This window comes from Euprymna scolopes, chromosome 1, assembly GCF_053919585.1.
Source record: "Euprymna scolopes isolate OS-2025 chromosome 1, ASM5391958v1, whole genome shotgun sequence".
NCBI lineage: Eukaryota > Metazoa > Mollusca > Cephalopoda > Sepiida > Sepiolidae > Euprymna > Euprymna scolopes.
In genome coordinates, this window is record NC_136482.1 from 9,820,391 (window position 1) to 9,825,266 (window position 4,876).

Genomic DNA, 4,876 nt, shown 5'->3' on the forward strand with positions numbered 1-4,876 from the left:
AAATTTTGGACACGCATTTCCAGAACACGTGAAAGAAGACACATGTTTTGACATGTGTATGACGTCATGGAAAATGGTAAGTTCTCGATATAGTTAGAAACTTTAGAGTTAAGCAGGGAGAAACTGGGAGAGAGTCTGAGGACGACAGACGACAGTCCAGACATGGACATTCGAACGTCTAGAAGCGAGACGGCCATCTTTAAAACTTAGAATGTGAAGCTTTGAATTCTTGACTCAGAAAACCACGACCGGTCGGGAGAAGAAATGAACCCATCATGTGTTGTTATAAACGTCGTCTTTGTGTCGTAATTCTACCAAAAGGTAAAGTGAAAATTGTTATTATATGTCTTGTATATCATGTGTTTTAAAATGTCTTTACATACACGTCTCGACATCTCATATCTACAATGTGAACACTAAGACTGTCTGAACACTGTTTCATCACTCAAAGAGCTTCTATTACAAGTAACTAAGTATGAACATTTTATATATATGAATCTCGTCATAACATGAACATCTCTCTCAACAACATCTCTCTCTCTAAGACTCACTTTAAAAAGACTCACTTTTAACAAAGAACAATAACAACGAATAATAACAACAAAAACAATAATAATATATATATAACATTAAGACAGTGAACAGAAAGGAATTAAATGGTAATAATAGACCTCAGTATATCCTCGAGTGATGAGAACTCTGCTTAGTTTCGAGTAAATAGGAGAAGAACACGTACGCATGACGACTCACGTGCCGAGATAATGTTGCGTCAGCATTTAAGCCGTGGCGTAAGCTTGACATCACAGGATGTAATGCATACATATCTGCATCAAGACCGAAAGAAAAGACGGGAGAGAAGGGACGCGAGACCGATTTTTTTGCACGTGAAGATTTTCCCTAAGCGAAAGCGAAACGACCGGCTGCTACAGGTGAGTTCTGGCCGACTACTACAAAGGTCTGTAGGTCCTATAGAGAATTACTGCAGCACAACCGATGATTGTAGCTAAAACAAAGGACTGCTATCTGATAAGAAAGAGAAAGAAAGAGAGAGAACATATTGTGCCGTGTTGTAAGTCGGCGACTTACGTGTGATACTAAATGAAGTAAATAACTTTCTTTCACTTAAAAAGTTGGTGTGAACGTTTTATTTTCTCTGCAAGTCTCTAAATACAACGTTTGATCCATTTTAAAAGTTGTAAGATTACAGAGAGAGAGAGAGAGAGAGAGAGAGAGAGAGAGAGAGAGGCAGACAGGCAGAACCTTTTTTAGGGTGAATATGAGTAAAAAAAAAGTTGTGTCGACAAGTGGGTTTTTTATTTTTTATTTTTTTTTATTACATTTTCACCCCAAACAAGGCACATTGCCACTTTGATGTAAGGGGCTACTATCAGGGACCTAAGTCCAAGGGGTACTATGTAGGGAGTTTAGCAGCAAGATGTCTGTTCACATTGCACTTGAACTTCTGCATGTCAGTACGGTCGGGGAAGCACTAAACCGGAAGAGAATATCAAAGTCCTGCCATTCTGGGGAAGAAGCTATTTGAGTAAAAGGCTTTCTTACATCTAGGGATCTCAACTGTGTAAGGGTGGGACTTCAACACCTCCCAAAATTACTAAAATACTTTTTATACAAAAAACAAAAAATCGACTAGGTTTTGTTCTCAGCGTTATAACATTTGATCAGTGCCTGTTCCGGCAACTCTTGTCATCTACCTTCCGAGCCCGAGTCAAAGTCACGGAAATCCGGGTCGAAAGTTGCATGAGTACCTACATTTCTAGCGTATTTTTATTAAGTTACATGCATAATACTAAATGGATTTTAACTCAAAACGTTTCCTCATCTATTAATATTGAACAAAAACTAAGCATAAAACCATTTTTAATGCTCAACACAGAAGTTTTCGCAGATATTGCTGCGGCTACGTTATTTAAAAGCTTATCCAAGCAACCTTTAAAAATAGACATTAGAGAAAAATAAATAATTATAAAAATCATCGTTCTTCACGCCCCATTTGTAACCTTCCTACAAAAATAATATAAAAAAAGAAAAAACATTGCCATTTTTTTGACGGTCACGAAAAATACACAATTAATTGTTTGCATAAAAACAACAACCACAATTCAGGTAACTGTATATGTCAAAACTCGGGAATTTCCGCAAGTACTGAAATTCTTTGAATGGTTATTCTGCGTTATCAATAGAACAAAGAAAAAAATACATATTTTACTTTTAAAACTTTGCTTTTTATATTACTATTATTACTGTCCTTAGTTTCGAACTAATTTTCAGTATTTATACCCGCCAGTAATGAACCATATCGGGTGTTCTTTAGATAACTGGGAATGTTTTGACCATTTTCCACTTTTGAGATTAATTGAGACACTCGTTGCTCCGGCTGATACGCAAGCCCGAGAGGACTGATCGGTTCCTTCTTTTGTCATCCTGTTGGCTCCTCCCCTTTTTCTACTCCTGTCGACGCACTGAGTCTTATTTCTGAGATAGTGTTCGTAGATTTTCTTCAAAATGGCCGCTCGCGGTCTGTGGCGACGTCGGAACTGCATCAACTGACGATGTTTATCGCTTGATTTCTTTCGTCGAGCAACTTTAGATGCACGATAAATGTTACGCCTTTTCTTCCCACCTGCTACGCACGCCCCAGTGTGTTCTTTCCTCTTTTTGGTATTATTACCGCAGCTATGCTTCCTTTTATTTGCCTTCATCTTAGCTTCGAGATGACAATTCTGTTTGCTGTTGCAGTTTCCACAAACGCTCATAAGGAATTACGTCATAAACAACGAACTTCTATAGAATACATTGATTTTTAATGACGCAGTCCATTAGACATGAACCATTCCTTTGCTGATGATCAAACTAAGTTTTATGCTTAGCATCAAGACATGAAGTAAGAAACTAACAAAAACTAAGAGCAAGACTATAGGTAGGAGAAAAGTAGTGAGTAGAAAGAGACTAACAAACTAAAAATTCTTCGAAAAGAATCCACCAGAATAGATGTAACATGTGGACACCTGTACCCTAACACGTTGTAGACTCCGTCGCAAAAGAGACCAAGACAAGAATAACTCACTTTTTTCCTTTGCAACGACATTTATTTCCGGGTACTTTGCCGAATTAAAAGTGATCCTCAATCTGCGTGCACGTTCTTCCTTTTTTTTCTTTGCTTCCTCGTCGTGACGTCACTTCGCACACGGCTCGGCATTTGCATACAGTCGCCATACGCACGTCCGCGCTATGTTGCATAGAGAGCTGTATGAAGTATCAAAGCAGCAGATTTGTGGAGACCACTAGACGGTACTAGTGCACATATTGATCCGTACTGAAATAAAAACATTATTATTTAGTAAGCCATTCTTAACATGGGGAGGGTGTTTTGTACATATTCTGTACTTATCTTATAATTTAATAAAAAGAGATATCATAAAACTTGAAAATACTATTTAAAAATAGCGCTGATCAATAAATGCATTAGCATCCACAAAACTAAAGAGTCAAACAAGCTGTAACAAAAGAAGCAGAGACAATTCTGAAGCATCAGACAATTCTGAAGAACATCTGTCATCATATTATTTATAGAAAAGACTTAGACTAGCTACATTACGTCTGTGAGAGACAGGTTGCAGAGAAAAAGAAACCCTGGGATCAATCAATACGTTTGTACACCTTTTCAGGAACGTTCAAATTGAACAAAATGTTTGTGCAGTAAAAATAAGCCCTTTATTAAGCGAATGAATGACGCTCTTTTTCTTAAATCTATTCCAAGATTTCACATACCCTACATTTTTGTACACCCTCATCCCGCATTGTTGCAGCTTAGAAGAAAAATGGTTGAAAAAGTAGCAGCAGTCCACCCAGGTAGTTAACCTAATTTTATCTGGAGTGGTGCGTACACGACAATCAGTTTGATAGATATAGGTGGCAGTTTTACGATTAGGCAGAAGTTCTAACAGATTCACGCTCCAAGGATTTACCATCTCCCTATGAGAAGGGGTCAGTTTATTGTTAATCGCCTGAGGCGTTCATACTCGAGAATGCTGGCGGGCTTGATCAGACGTTTTATTTTCTAGACCAAAGTGCGCTTCTTCTTGGTTGCTGGCTTTTAAAATCCGAACATTCTGACTTAGTGTCAAATCTTCCCGTGGTAGGTTGGTTGGTTGTTTTTGTTTTACGGCATATCAACCTTTTTCAGGTTATTTAATGCCGAATCTAGTTATTTTGAGGAACGATTTTTAATGGAGTATATTTTTTTAAACCCATAGTTGGGACCCTAATAGGTACTGCCACTCCGGGTCAGAGTGGACCTGGGAGCAATGGCAATTAAAGGGTGGCTCCACACTCCCCAAGGACCGCAAGATGGGGCCTCACCATCGGATATAGTTTTAGGTCATATCCAGGACCTCCCGTGGTAGGAGGGAGATGAATACTCACAGCCAATAATGACGGTTGCTGCTGCTCATTTCAAACAAAATATATACAGCTTTTGGTAACTCATATATTTTTTTATGACGTCACGCTGCTTTTGGCGACTACTATTCATTTTTTATGACGTCATCCCCTTAAAAACATATTTCTTTTTTGATGCTATACTTCACCTTTTCTGTCCTCGCTCAGTGGAGGAGAAATCCTTCATGACTGAGACAATTTTATTTTTGTTCCTATCCTAAATGCCCCCTTTTGAGGAGCGGGATTTTCCCCACATTAAAAATCAACCTTGTGTCTAACTCTGCTCTCATAGGGAGGCAAGTAAAATGTACACTTTTCCTCAATACAAGCAACGAAGCCAGATTAAATTTCGAGTACGTAAAATATAGGTTAAAATGAGCAATTTCTATGGAATTTTTGTTTGAGCAACAAGATTGAA

General features: G+C 38.2%; 1 long non-coding RNA gene across 1 annotated transcript; it reads right to left on the bottom strand.

Annotated features, from left to right (window-relative positions):
• Positions 1–2,221: 2,221 nt before the first annotated feature.
• Positions 2,222–4,585, bottom strand: LOC145278683 (uncharacterized). Its single transcript, XR_013868381.1, has 2 exons — positions 4,444–4,585; positions 2,222–3,334 (listed from the first exon to the last, which is right to left on the bottom strand). It is a non-coding gene; the product is annotated as an uncharacterized LOC145278683 (long non-coding RNA).
• Between the last annotated feature and the right edge of the window lie 291 nt (positions 4,586–4,876).